This window comes from Crinia signifera, chromosome 3 (genome assembly GCF_055691185.1).
Source record: "Crinia signifera chromosome 3, ASM5569118v1, whole genome shotgun sequence".
Classification (NCBI taxonomy): domain Eukaryota; kingdom Metazoa; phylum Chordata; class Amphibia; order Anura; family Myobatrachidae; genus Crinia; species Crinia signifera.
In genome coordinates, this window is record NC_139219.1 from 74,275,634 (window position 1) to 74,291,694 (window position 16,061).

Genomic DNA, 16,061 nt, shown 5'->3' on the forward strand with positions numbered 1-16,061 from the left:
GCCATATGGGAACTGCTGCACACACCTGCCCGCAGCAGCACCCTGCGGCTCTGAGTCCAGACTCCAGCTAGCTCGCCCACTCTAGGCCCTGTCTCGGAGGTGAAGGTTACAGCTCAGGGCACAGTAAACATATTGGAGATGGGGGCAGCAGAGAATGGGGAAGGTGCTGATATGTGTAAAATGTTTAAAATGGGGTTGGATTTTATTTTTCACTGACTGAGTTAGTAGACCACGCCCTCTTGCTGCCAGGCCACACCCCCAAATGTCCGTGATGTCCTTCCTACAGTGGATTAGCATTTGGGAGGTATTGGTTGCTGGGGTCCCAAAGCATTTTCTTGCACCTGGGCCTATGAGTCGCTAGTTCCGCTACTGCCCCCCCTGCTACTCAATTTAGTTTTGCTCCTTGTTTCTTTTATTTGTGATTTTTTTTTTCTTCAATGTATTTGTGTCCTCCTTTTCATTGTAAAAAAAAAAATTGGTTATCTTAACATAAATCATATAAACAATCCTTTTATTTTAAGTTGCTTATTTCTGCAGATAATATAATGTCTCATCCTAGCCACTAGAACATTATTGCTCAGAGATCAAGTACAGTATAACCAAAACACAAATATAAACTTCCATTTCTTTTTTTTTTGTTTCTTAGCTATCAGCCACATACCAACATCCGCAGACTTCAGTCTGATTTATAAGATACGTAATAGTTTCTGTGGTTCAAGAGAAGTAGGCAATATGCCGTTATATAGGTGCCAAAGGAAAAGCAAGCCTTTCCTTTTAATCTTGTATGTGTTGGATAAAGCTAAAAGCTTCCAGATAGTTGCATTTTGACAGCTTGGAGTTACTGTTGGGAACAGATCCATGTATGGAAGCAAATGCACAAAAGAATAGATAAGCTGATATCCAGCTATGCAAACCATGTTTAGAGACACTTAAAGGACAAGCATCACAAGTCCTGTCTTTCTGGTAAATGCACAGCACCTACTGGATGTGGTCCTTTCTTCCTTAAGCCTGAGTAAGAGTTGCTAGGACAACAACAAAGGTAGGTAAAAATCAAATGTCTAAATGTTGATAAAAAATGCCATTGTCATCCATATCCTGGGTACCAGGGGAAATACTACCTTCTTATGCATGGACATCCTATATGATATCTCTGCAACTGCCTTTTTAAAGCTGCAATGCAATATTTACTGAACTCCAGCAACAGCCTACACGGAAAGCATTTTCATTTCCCCTATGCAGCACCAGACCTGGTTCTTGAGGAAACATTTACAGTGGTCTGGTTTAATACGATAAAATCTCCTGGGATTCTTCCTCCATTTATATATTTAATAGCCATGAACACCAGGGGCCAAATGTAATAGGGTGTGAGAAACAGAAAGCGAGAGATTTTGGGAGAGTTTCCCATTTTATTAAAGCCGCAATCATTTTGCACTGAAAAACCAGGTTGATTTTGTCGTGTCATAGATTGTTGGTTGGCATCCTCTCTCACTTTCTGATCACACACCCTATTACATTTGGCCCCAAAAATCTGGTTTCATGTTCGTAAATCCAATTAAAGGAATATATTCATTAGTTTGGCTTTGCACTATGTCCAGGAAATGGGTAAGCAAATGTCAGTATAAGTACAGTATGTGGTTTGATTCTGACAGTTACTTATATTCATTCAATGTACTGTCTGCTTCCTTGTGACACTGAAACGCCTGTTGACAAATCTTTGCAGTTACAGTGAGCACTGAAGAATGTTTGCTGTTGTGTTTTCTGCAATGACTAGTACTGGGTACTGGGGCAGTACACATAAAGTCCAAAACTTTGTCTCAACAATTGTTACCTATCTCATCTTAGAAATACTGTGTTATTGTTTGTTATCCTAGTATGAGGTCATCCAAGGATAGATGGAAACAGCATTTTTATTTTAAAGTCCCCTGTGTTTCTAAATACAATGCGTGAGTGCCGCTGATTATTTCTTCCAATATCAAGACTATACTGAGGGCACTACGGTAAATCTGGAACTCTTTTGAAGAGCGCACCAGCCACACTACCAAAATATATACAGTATATATTAACTTAAGAAATGGCTAGTGCATAATTTGAATTATCGTTATTTTTAATTTTGTCTTATTCATTTCTGAACAATGCTGTCAATGTTTCGGTTCCGTAGAACCATTATCAAGAGAGATCACAGCCATTTGTATGCACCTTGTTCTGATTTATCCCCTGTGATCCATATTGATAATGGTTCTATGGAATCTAAACGTCTACAGCATTCTTCAGAACTGTGCGGTATGTATGTTTCCCTGATATGGTACACTGTAGGAGCACCCCAACACTGTTGACTTTAGAGATTTTGAGATGTGAGAGCATATTAATATAGAGAATATATATATATATATATATATATATATATATAAAAGAAGGAAAGGTGCGCTCCATGGTGCAGGTAAAACTTTTATTAGGAGACATACACATGCACTCCAACAGGTAGTTAAAAAGCAGGTGCTCGTACCATCAATAAAAGCACTGTGGGCTGGATACCACAAGGTGTTATATAAATACCACAGGCAGTACAGCAACCGATCAGGAACTCCAAATCACCGCCAGCACAGGACACAGGGACACTGGGTTGCGCCGTGTATGCTGAAAAGACCGGGACCAGGTTACAGCCGAATCGGAGAGACGCCGGGATCAAACGTAGAGTGCGGGTGTCACAAGCCACGATGGTACGAGCACCTGCTTTTTAACTACCTGTTGGAGTGCATGTGTATGTCTCCTAATAAAAGTTTTACCTACACCATGGAGCACACCTTTCCTTATTTTTTCTAGATTTCTTCATCCTGACCCTGGATGCCCATACTTGAAAGGGAGCTGCAGTCCGAGATATATACCTGGACTTTGGTGATCTAATCCCCTCTTTTTATAAGAGTGTGGGTTCATTTAAGCTGGACATTGCTTAGCGCTATATATACCTGTTCATATCTCTCTCTCTCTCTCTCTCTCTCTCTCTCTCTCTCTCTCTATATATATATGTACTCTCTCTCATGCACACGAGTATACAGATCCAGTCTATGCAATATATATATATATATTAATATACATACATACATACATACACACCTACTGTAATACACGGGCATACACATGCTCTTGCAGTTCTGGATAGATGTGTGAAGCCTTCTGTCCTGATATCTACACTGTGCATACTTTGCAGTTCTGGATAGATGTGTGAAGCCTTCTGTCCTGATATCTACACTGTGCATACTCTGCAGTTCTGGATAGATGTGTGAAGGAAGCCTTCTGTCCTGAGATCTACACTGTGCCTCACACTGTGGGCTGCACTACCTGGCCCTCTGACAAAGTTGTAAAAGATGTCCATTTTTCTTGGCAGCTCATCGCAATTCTTTTATGCATGCCTTTTAAACACAGAGCTCTTACATCTTTTGCAGAGATCTCTGTCCAGCCAGCATGATACGAACAATATGAATTAACACAAAAGGAGTCTGGGTGTACTGCCAGCCTGTTCCCGCAAGCTTCTTTCTGGAGAGTCCTCCTCGCGGAAGCGCTGTATTATAACTTACAATTTAGTTTCAGCATTTTTTCCTGTCAGCTTTTGTCTTCATGACTGTGGCAGGAGGATGAAAAGCAATATTCCCCACAGCTGTGAACATACAGCCTAAAGGGAAAAAGAAAAATCACATTACAAATAGAAGTGCAGACAAAAAAAAATAAGCTTTAATAATCAGAACTCCCACCAATGAGGAATCCTGTACTTGATTCCCAGGTAAATGCAGTAATGTGACCTCTAACTTAAAGGTTCTTTCAGATGTGAAACCTTCATTAACTAAATGTATAAAACATTCTAGACAATTGCAATCACTTTTATATGGACTGTAAAAAACCTAATATACTAAATGTAGTTTCAGATAAACCTGCAATAGGTACATGTATTCTTTTGTTTATAAAGCTTCAAAAAGATTGTTTGCTTCAGACTGTCACATTGGTCCTTATTCTAGTTGATTGGATGCGTATTTCGGACAGGAACCGAATGTTCTCACCGTACGGATCGCTCACACCGTCCGAATGCGGCAAGACGCTGAGTAAACGGATTGCGAGTGGATGTTTCATGTGAACACCTTCCCCATCTGTGGGAACCTCCCCCATTCTCCGATGGTCGCTGACCATCGAATGATGGACCGAGGGGTCAGACAGCACTGAGTGTTCCAGACCACTCGGACATTTTTCCATATGAAAGCAGGGATATGGGCGGGCAGCTGACATCCGGCTATGTCAGCTGTCTGCCCCCCACACGTGCGTCACGGCCGGTTTACCATACGTACGCCCAGCGTTCTCATGGGAATGCTCATGAAACGCGGGGCATACGCATATAGTAATGAGCCCAATCATCCCTTCACGCCCCTCTCCACCCCCTGCTCGGATGGTTCTGACCGATCATTTTCTGCACAGAGCTCACGCCATGTTCGGACGTGCGAGGCGTTCACACATGCGCAGATACGCCTCTGCACATGCGCAAACACCAAATATTGGCCGTCCGAACGCACACGGAGCCATGCGACTCAATCAGAATAAGGGCCATTGTTAGGTGTCAAATGCAATTGTTTTTAATAAAGTTTTATTTATTGAGTGAATGAGTAATTGCAACCCAACAATAAGTCAGATACTGTATACATGGATTGCCAGATGACAGTGCGTTAGTAAAATGGAATCCAGTCAGCATACCGATATTTGGTTTGCAGATGTTCAGAATACTAATGCCAGAAACCTGGTACTGGTCAGAAGAGGTGTAGCCAGTGTAGATGAGGGGGAGGGGGGTTAAGGGTTAAATGCATTCCAGTAAAATAAATAGAGGATATTACAAGCAGTGAGATAACAACATTCTGTATTCCCTTATTGTTGAATACGTAGTAAAGACTACAGGAAACCAAAAAGTATGATTTCCAAAGGGAATCTACATTCAAAAGAAGTTTTAATATGATATTGGTGCATGTGGTGACAAGTTTTTGAAATCCCCCATGGAAGAAATATTTAGCAGGTGTGAAATTCTCCCATGTTAGCAACATTGTTACATTGCTTTGGAAGAAAACGAACTTGCTGTAGTACTGCTTATGGAAAACAGGTGGCGATGCAGAGTAAAATTCTTCTTCCAATGTTATCTATTGTTACAAACTACAGTAGTCGGCATCGCCATCAGGTATAATTGTCACCAGACTTTTACCACAATTAATATGATGCAGTTGTGCATTGCAGAGCAGTGGCAATACAGGATATTTGTAGGTGGGTAATGGATAGCCTAGTACTTCACATGCACTGTATAAATTCCTGGGGAAATGCAGCCACATTCCAGTGCGGACAATGTAATGGGGCAGTATGGGCGGTGTAATGGTTAGCATTACTGCCTCACACTATTTTATTCTCCCACCATGCCCTAGTGGATGGTAGGGCATGAAATACCGCCTGTTGGCACATGGCTCAAAAAAACAGTGAAAACCCCCATGTCGACCTTTTGAATGTCGACCTAGCCCATGTCGACCTAACGCTTGTGTCGACTTTATGTCATGTCGACCTAGACCCATGTTGACCTAGATCCATGTCGACCTTGACCCATGTTGACCTTAACCCATGTCAACCTTTCTGCATGTCAACCTAGTGGTGTCGACCCAATGCTTGTCGACCTAGTTGTTGTAGACCTAATGACCGTATCCCGTCCTAAAGAGAATAAGTAATAAAAATGTATTTATGATTTATCTAATTATTGCAAATGACCATACACCGATATCTATGCAAATGTACCATGGTGTATGGTCATTTGCAATCATTAGATAATTCATTGGGCTGATTTATATTACGTTCAGCCAAATCTAACTTTGGCTCACTCATGTTACATTAGAGGACTTACATTTAGCAACAATTGTTACATTTATGATCCAAGAAACTGTATCATCAACATACATATACATTGTTACTACAGTATCCTATCATTACCAATCCCCTTTGGAATAAGACGCACCAATGTTTTATTCATATCAGTGACACTTGTACCATATAGTGATACTGGAGCCTCGTCACCTCAGGAGTTTTATCCTTTTAACACACTTGACTTTCTATTTGACCTGCAGCTGTTCTCTGTAGTAGGGTCATGTACAAAGCTGCGACAATTAATTTGTGGACATGACTAGCTGATCTTATTGGAAAATGCCACGGGCAAGGTGCAAAAAATGTAAATTAATTAAAGGCCTTCATATTATTACTTTGGGCCACCTCCATAATAAATAAAATGTCCTTCCTTTTTTTGCAAAAAGTTGCAGCAGTTATCCTGGAACTGGGACTTATTTGCAACATAATATGCTATGCAGCACTTGTAGTTGGGCACAATATAGGGTGTATTCAGGGCCATCAAGGGGCAGACATGGCCACACCCCTTCAAAAACAAAATACCAGGTGATGCATGCTCAAGATGCGCACAACACATCCATGAACCAGCTGTAGTGAGCATGCAGTTAGTATGATCCCCCGCCCCACCACCACCACCACCACCACTTACCAGTTCACAGCCAGTGGCCACTGTATAGCAGCATAGTTGCAGCAGTGGCAGTGAGCTCATTATGATGGTAGGGAGAGGAGACTTCAGCTGCTCAGTGGCAAAGGCCTCCCTGGACCACCCACAGCCTAGAGAAAGCTTCCCACTAACAAGCTCAGGCCTGGGTAAAGAGAACCAAAACCCCACTTGGCGCTCTGTGTGTGTTGCTGCACCTAAACTGTATTCACCAAGGAATGTTGCCATATGCACAGCAATAACCATATGCGCTAAACTATGTGTTGTCACCTGACCAAAACAATGCATTATGCCACATAAACGTGTGAACATTTGCTTCATGTGTAACTTCTCTGTGTTGCTGCTTTATAACCAGGTGGAACCGATCGGTGGCAGAACTGATTTACAGATATCATCATTTTACATAATCTGTGTGACCATATTTATACTAAACCCTAAGAATATAATTATTCCACCCCAAATCTGTTTGTTGTTGGTGTGGTTAAATAGATATATAGTAAAAGATAGACAGTCAGTAGGTCTACATCAAATGACCGACATGGTCAAAATGGGGACACAAAAATGGCCAACACAAGTTTTATGGGGTGTTCGTGGTGCCATTACGCATGGATCACCATATCTGAGACAAATTATTGGAAACGTGTACCCTTGTGGGCACACCTCGCTCTCCATACTTCGGGCACAGGTACTATTTCCAATAGTAATCCACATTAATGGAAAATATGAAAGAGCTGTGTTGACAATTGTCATTTTGACGTTTTGAACCTGTCGTTTACTTTTACCAGTGGACCTTTGACCCTTTCAACCTTTTGCATTTCGACCATTTCGGTCCATTTGACTGTCTCTCTTATTACTGTAGTTCTATTAACTGGATAACTATTTTCTTGGGGCCTGATTCTGAGTTTAGCCCAATTATCAGGAATCAGCGACCGTGCATGATCCACACTGCACATGCACAGAATGGGATTTGCAATGTCGCTCATATTTCCCCTCTTCCCCAGCGGTGTTGAGGAGATGGGCAGGAAGCTGTCACTCATAGTTTCTCTCTTTCCCAGAGGCTTTTAGAAGGTGGGCGAGGGTTCTTTTATCCTAGAAGTGATTGCACGTCACTGCTATTTTCAAGGAGGGCAAAGTCAAGGGTGTGTGTGTCATCACACAGACTTCCTGGCCTCACAGTCCCTGCTTCCGTTGGCCAGTTGTGTAAGCTGAGGATTCCTCAGCAGGCCCTCTGCAGGGAACATCATGGCACTGGTCACAGTCACATGCAGGAGGCATCTCTTCAACTGAGCTGCCTCCTGCTTCCCGTTTGGAAGAATTCTGTATACAAGCAGCATTGAACTTCCATCCATCTCTGAATCAGGCCTTTCCTTAGTCTTGGTTATTATCAGGACCATATTAACATTGGAGCTGCAGTTCCAGGCGTCCACATAAAGATAGACCCATCATTCCGACAGCATGATGATCACCAGACAGACACCAGTTGGTCACATGGTTGGACATAAATCCTAAATATTGAAATTGCATTCCTATTTTACTCATTTATGCAACGTTTGCACTTTTATATAATTAGGGAGACATAGTGTGAGTGTTCTACATGGCATTGGCCTCATCTCCACCACTTGTCATAATAGACAAGTGAACATTTTCAGCTCCATTAGGCCCTTAATCCGGCCCTGGATATTGTTTAGCTCAGTGGTTCCCAAACTGTGTGCCTAGGCACCCTGGGGTGCCTCAGGACACTTACACGGGTGCCTTGGGTTGGTAGACCAGGATCAATTCATATTCGTTATGTGCAATGTAACATATATGTGACATACAGTAGAAACACAATGTACTTACTTTTATATTTTGTTCCCTGAATTTCTCAATAAAAAACATTTGACCTAAGGGTGCCTTGAAAACATTTTGATGCTCTAGATCTAGGGTGCCATGATTCAAAAAAGTTTGAGAACCCCTGTTATAGCTATAAAAGGGCAATTGTTTCTGTAGTTTTCATGCTTACCATTACTTTGGTTCAAGAAAAAAATGAAGTAGAACATGATGTGTTTTTTCGTCTACAGCTGTCTACAATGTAAATGACCTAAATATATTTATTTTTGTGAGTAGTGTGTATCATTTTCCAACAAGTGGAGGTGTCAGGATCTCCAATGGATACAAATATCCTATTGCAGTATAAACCCTTTCTTAATGTATCCTTTACCTATTAGTGATTCTTACTGGGGACAGCTTGTGGCAGCAGATATTATCTCCCATTAGTTGACATGATAAGGTATATCAGTACCACAGCATTGCATGCCGTGCCTGTGAAATCTCCTTCTCCTGTGCAATGACCTTATCTACAGCAAAAGGTCATGATCCCCCCTGCGTTATTACTACTGCATGCCATCTTGAATGAATGACGTGTGCGACAGATAACAGCGCAGTATGTTATAGGCCACATGCAGTGACGACGTAGGAAGGCGAATTACTGCTTCCAACCTTGTATGTACTGTATGTTTAGGCTTTATTTATAGATTACCAAAGATGTGACCGGTGTCTGGTTACTACATGCAGCATACACACACACACTAATAAATATAGGGCTTAGTAGCCGGTAACAGATAAGGGGCCAGATGCACTAAGCTTCAAAAGTGATAAAATGGAGAGTGATAAACAGCCAGCCAATCAGCTCCTACCTGCCATGGCACAAACTGTGTTTGAAAAATGTCAGGCAGGAGCTGATTGGTTGGTTGTTTATCACTCTCCATTTTATCACTTTTGAAGCTTAGTGCATCTGGCCCAAGATCATCTACAGGACAAAGGTACAAACTAAAGGATAATGTAATTCTTAAGGCCCCATACACTACCGCAATTTGGGCTGATTTCACCCGTTCCTGATGGAAGAAGCCGAGAAATCAGACCAAATTGGGGACCGGCATGCAGGTCCGACCCCGGACCCTCCTCCCAGCGTTGGGGAAAAAGTGGTAGCATGCGATCCATCACATGTGAAAGGACAGCTTCCCTGGAAATAGAGGACTCCTATAGAATAAGTAAGTGGATATAGATTACAAATAATGAATGCATGCGACCTTCAACAATCACCAAATACAGCCATTAGTTTTTATGAATATTGATAGCACTTTTTTTTTTTTTGCGGTAAAAAATTACAGTATATTACAGCATATGCTGTAATATGGCGCCTCTATATAGGGCCTCTATATGTGGTATAGGGTTCCGACAGTCGGGATCCCGACAGTCATTAGCCCGACGTCGGGATCCCGACTGGCTGGACTCAGACAGCATGGCGAGCGCAACAAAGCCCCTTGTGGGCACGGTGGCTCACTGCGCTCGCCACCTATTCTATTCTCCCTCTATGGAGATCGTGGACACCCACAAGGGAGAATAGCTGGTGGCCGTCAGGAACCTGTCTGTCGGTGTTTTAACAGTCGGGATCCTGAAGTCGGGTAAATGACTGTCGGGACCCACAATTCAAGGCTGTATAACTGACACTGGCTACAGAGAGAGTGGCAGGGAGAGGCATTTGTTGCCACCATACCCCGACAAAACATTCCTCCAAGCCACAAGCTAATAGCATAACTGTTGTTTTTTTCCCTGCACTGTATAAACTAACATTTGGTATACTACTTGCTTTCAAAACTTTCATTGAATTACAAGGAACTTCATGTATCTCAATATAGTACCGTATATGCTAGTATTACAGTATACCTGGGACTGCCATGCACATTAAGTTGCATAAATAACTCTTTCTTTTATTAATTCACGCCTTCGGACCAGCCACTACTTGAGTACCACTGATTCTCCTAAAGTCCACTCACCTACAGCTCCTACTGTGCACATCTCATCCCACATTTAATGTGTAGTAGCTGGATCATGCCTAAGCTCTCCCTCCACACTAGGCCGTGAGGCACAGAGGGCACCTACTGGGGGCGGCAACAGCAACTACAGCTTCTGCATGGCCGCCGCCCATCTTGCATGGCCGCAACGACTTCCAGAGATCATCTGTGTTCCAGACATCATCTGTATTCTTGCGCTTGCTAATATTAGCCAATGCAAAGGGGCAGGGTGATGACATGACAAGCCATGAGTAGTTCACCGAATCAACATTTTTGAAAATCTAAGGTGACCACGGTGAGCAGCATCATCACCAGCCCCCTTGTATCAACTAATATTAGCCAACGCAAGGCCCAGAGGGGCAGTCCAGCAACTAGGGAATGATTAATGAAGAGTTCCTTAAGATAGAAGATGCCTGGAAGTGTCAATTGGGGGGATAACCATGCAAAAGAGCTTAAAGGTATCTGCCCCCAGGTGAACAAAGAAGAAGTTGTCTCTCTTTCTCTCTCTCTGAGTGAAGGGAGGGGGCAAAAATGGGGGGCCTAGGAGCAGCCGGGCCTTGAGCCCTGAGATCCGGCCCTGCTATTCATATTAATTTATACATTTTACAGCATTATTAGGGATAAATTAGAGAGAAAGGTTATTACAGAGGACATGAGGGTGTGAATTTTGTAGTGGAAAAATATAAGGTCGCAAAAATATTGGTCGCATTGTGTTTTCTCATCATACTTTTGCAGGTTTTTCCTTAAAGAAAAAATAAAACTGATAACTATGCCCTTGAATATTTTATGTAAATTAAAGGATCGCTGAGCTGTCAAGAGAAGGGATATTATGTTATTGCAACCTGCTGACAGCAACCTGCAGTCAAGAATCAGGCAGTATATACAGTAACATTACACTAGACAGCAAGTTTTTGTTAGACAATGACAAGATATGTACAGTTCTGCCATCTGTGCTGTTGTAGTTGTGCAAATGATATGAGTAACTGCTTCTTGTTACCAAAAAATATTGATCTGTGTATAGCCAAAAAACAATTGCGCTAATTGTGAACTCCATGTAAATAACTACTTAATGGTTAATCAATTAATGAGTAAATTGCATAGCCATGAGGGTTATTAATGAGCAAAGTGGCATAATGACTTGATAAGTCAGGCACTGTCCGGTTATAGAGATAGTGGATGGTGGTAGAACCATCTCCTCCCTTTTCAAATAAATTGTGGCCATTAGTGTTGGTCATACTATTTATTAAAGGACCTTACTTCTGTTCCAGTTCTATTATTTGCACAGGAAACTTTCACCATTAGAATGTCCTGATGTAGGAGCCTAGAATCGCACAGTGATCACAAAGTAATCTTTGTACTGGTAGATTTAAGATGCTGGTATGTTACGCCTGCTGTCTTGTTTCCCTGTCGCTCACAACTGATATTTATTCAAACAAGTGGAGTATTATTAGAACACTTGTAATGTGCTAATGTGAGATAATCTAAGCTATGTAAATGACAAGGTTATTAGTAGGTGCTGCATATTTTATGACATTATTTTGAACTCGTCTGCCCGAAAGTACAATGCCAACTATTATTAGCGCAGATGTTATTAATAAGTGATAAGATACTGGTATTAAGTTGTAACACACTACAATAAGATACAATAGTATGATCCCTGACATTGGAAGATGTTGGGCATGTTGAATTGTGTCAGTCTAGGGCTAATTTCCAAAATGATACAGCAGCCTATAATGCTCATATCAAATAACTATTTTACATGCAGCTGTCACACAGTTATCTGGAAATAGCCAAATACATGTAGTCATATAACACATATTCTACCATATTGACGCTTGTCATCCAGGCAGTTGTACTTGTCTATAAACCTCTGTAATTGGCTCTAAAGTTTTCAATCAGAGATTAGGCCACAAGAGATTTGGATGAATGCTCTCTTTCAGTTCCTCGCACGCACGTCTTCCCTCTTTGCCACCCTCTTTATCATGTGCTCCCCTTCCCTATTGTTGCTACCCCATAATAGATCCCTCTCTCCTTGGGAGTGTGGCACTGGGCTGTGACATCAGTGTATTCTCATGCTGAGTCTGGATTACACGGGACAGACCAGCAATCAGAAAATATGTCCATGTCCTTATCTAATTCTGGATGTACAATTTCTAGAATTGGGCAGCTCCACCTTTAGCACATAATGCACCACATTTCTGTCACACAGCCATAGTGTATGAGTACAGATGAAAGGGAACAAAGAGTGGAGAGCAAAGCGCCCATGTCCCACTAATGTAATTATGTAACTAATACTCTGGGCTGTGTTTCAAGAAGCTGTTGGTTGCACAGTGGCTTAAATGAGATATCCCCACACTACATACTCAATGACATTTCCATTACCCTGCTAAAGGCGGGAAGTATCATGTATCACACATTGATTGCAATGTATCCCACTCCACTTCCCATCCACAGCCAAGCTGCAGGAACCAGAGAGTGATCCTTTGGCTCTCCCTCTGGGGAGTTCCTGTTTAGAGAATTACATAGAGTAGACTTCTATAAGCAATGTTATTCCGTAGCTCCTGCTGGGAAGTGTATCTACAGTATGTTAGTGCTTTACAACTTCCCAATTAGGAGGTGACAAAAGTCAGATGTACCATTCAACACAAACAAAATACAACCGTTACCAGTGTATAGAGCGAGGGCTTGAAGCACAGACTAAAGGTCAATGACAAACTACGCTGGTATGTTTGTAGAAAACAGGTATTATTGCTGAATAGCAATGTATCAAATATAATTATGAGGTGACCACTTTATTATTCCGCGTCTTAGTTGATTATCTAGTCATTCCAAAAAACATCACTTTGCTTCTTCTTCATTTAAGTGATTCAGGGGATTTAAAAGATATGGAAAGAGAATAAATTAAATTATTGCTGCATTTTCAGGACATTTTTCATATTTAGGCTGGTCACTGCATTCACATACAGCCAGGACCTCTGGCAGTGGCATAACTGTAGAGGATAGAGGGGGTGTGCTTGCTATGAGACCCATAGACTTCGGGGGCCCAAGGGCCAAGCAAGCCACCTGACTCTAGCATTATTTATTTATTTTTACATTTCTATCATAACATAATAGGAGGGTTGGGGAAAAGCAGGGATGGCAACCACTGCCTGTTGGCAGTAGCTCCGAGCCAGCCATCAACAGCAACGCCTCTCCCCCGCCAGCAGCAGCACTGTGCCAGCCAATGAGATGAGACAATCAGACAATAGCAGCACAATGGGCCCAGTGTGCCCCCCCAGCCAACAGAATCGCTAACCTGACCAGCAGTACAATAAGCAGCAACTGGGACCACTGGCAAGATGTAATTTCATTAGCTGGTGCCTAAAGTAGTGGCTACCAGGAGTCACTGCCTGGGGAAGGTGTTAGTGGTCTCAAAGTGCCACGGTGCAGGGGTAGGATGATGTGGTGTGGGATGTACAGAATAAATGTATCGCGCAAGCATATAGATGAATGGATGAGAGCAGCAGTGTATATATGTTTGTATATATGTGAGAGACAATGTATGTATATATAAATATATATATGGTATATATGCAAGAGGCAATGCTTGTATGTACTGTATGTATGCGAGAGGCAGTATATATATATATATATATATATATATATATATATATATATATATATATATATATATGAAGCACTTACCCAACCTAGAGCCTAGGACAGGAGCAGACCAGCACTCGTAATGGTGAAAAAAATAAGTTTGTATTTCAAAGTAATGACATCACAGAAAGGAACAACAAGGCTGAACCGACAGCCGTTTCAACCGGATCACTGACCGGTTTTCTTCAGGGGTGGTGTATATATATAATATTTACCTCCTGGCCCTGGACCAAGTAAGGAGAAGCAGCACTCCATGGGCTTAGTACATACAATTTAATCCATCAACGTAAAATTTATGCAAGATACATCTGGTCTATATATATATATATATATATATATATATATATAAAAAAAATGGGGAATACCTAACCGTCCGCGCCTTAAAGATGGCTAGCAGCAACTCTGAACGTCCCCTGTTAGCCGGGACTTAAGACAGATAGAGATAAAGAAAAAGGAACAGAGTGCGCTTATAGGTGAAGGTACACAACTTATTCCTCACTTTTGTTTAAAACATTTATTCAATAAAAGCCTTAACAATTCGGCTCATATAAAATACATAAATACATATGGTCATTTTGAAGATAACTATTAACGTAATTAATGTACAATTTTTCCAATACAACAACTGGCCAGTTGTTGTATTGGAAAAATTGTACATTACGTTAATAGTTATCTTCAAAATGACCATATGTATTTATGTATTTTATATGAGCCGAATTGTTAAGGCTTTTATTGAATAAATGTTTTAAACAAAAGTGAGGAATAAGTTGTGTACCTTCACCTATAAGCGCACTCTGTTCCTTTTTCTTTATATATATATATATCTATCAAAAGAGAGTGGGGTTTAGTGATCCTTTTTCCGTGCCGGTTTGTGAGCTGCGCTTCTATCGTACCTAGCTGTTAATATAGGTACCAGGTGGGAAAAAATAGAGAGAGAGATAGATGTGCGCTCTGTTCACCACTTAATAACCATACATTGGTACATAAAATGTGTATTTATTCAGATTTTCTTTACAGTACGAATGAAACAGTTTTTCAATAAAAACAATGTAGATTCCAGATTCAGATATGATGTTGTTCAAATGAACGACAGGAAGAAGATCCGACTTCGAAACATATAGACTTCTTTAACATACGAAACCCTACGCGTTTCGTCCCTTAGGACTTCATCAGGGGCAAAGATGAAGATCTGAATGTGAATCCAATCTGGATAGTACCATACATAAAAGTTTCTTCCAACGATAAAAGCTAGGTATAGAAGCTGGGTAAATAAGATAACTGACCACTTCAGTTCTGGTAAAACCTCTGTCCTGCAGAGGTATAGGACTTCGAAGAAGAGTCCAATTTCAGCCGATATGTAGCTTGAAGTGAAACTGCTCAACCACAGAGGTCTTTTTCCACGTTAGTAACAAATACGGTGGAGAAATGATATCCAACTCCTGTGGGCACACCCACAGGAGTTGGATATCATTTCTCCACCGTATTTGTTAACCACTAACGTGGAAAAAGACCTCTGTGGTTGAGCAGTTTCACTTCAAGTTATTAAGTGGTGAACAGAGCGCATATATATATATAGACAGCAGGTTGGTCTGGCACAGCCACTTGACATAAACGACTTTGGCGGGTGCCCGCAGACAGCTCAAAATGGCAATATAGGAAACAGGAACTGCAGCACTCCAGCCTTATAGCGAAAAAATTTGTGATTTATTTGGCTGGGACCGGCGGGAACCGGCAGCGAAGTTGTGGGGACCGGCGGGGAGGGGATTAATAGATTTTAGACATGGTACTTAAAAATTCTTAAATTAGCCTTATCTGGAAAACAGAAATGTTCATGGAAACACATACTGTATACATGTACATTTAAAAGTGTGACTTTTCTTTTTGTATGTACCCTACAGTAGTATATTATTCAGTATGGTGTGTAAGTTAGGATTTAGTAGAAACATTAGTGTAACAGCCAAACATTAGTGTAAAAGCCAAGTAAATAAGATTTTTTTTTTGTTTTTTATATGAATCTGTCC

At 41.3% G+C, this 16,061-nt stretch overlaps 1 protein-coding gene across 1 annotated transcript in view; it reads left to right on the forward strand.

The window, feature by feature from the left end:
- The first annotated feature begins 928 nt into the window (after positions 1 to 928).
- Positions 929 to 16,061, forward strand: part of SLC8A1 (solute carrier family 8 member A1) — a 503,134-nt gene continuing 488,001 nt past the window's right edge. The window contains exon 1 of the mRNA XM_083176013.1: positions 929 to 1,039. The gene's annotated coding sequence lies outside the window, so the exon portion shown is untranslated. The remainder of the gene's footprint in view (positions 1,040 to 16,061) is intronic.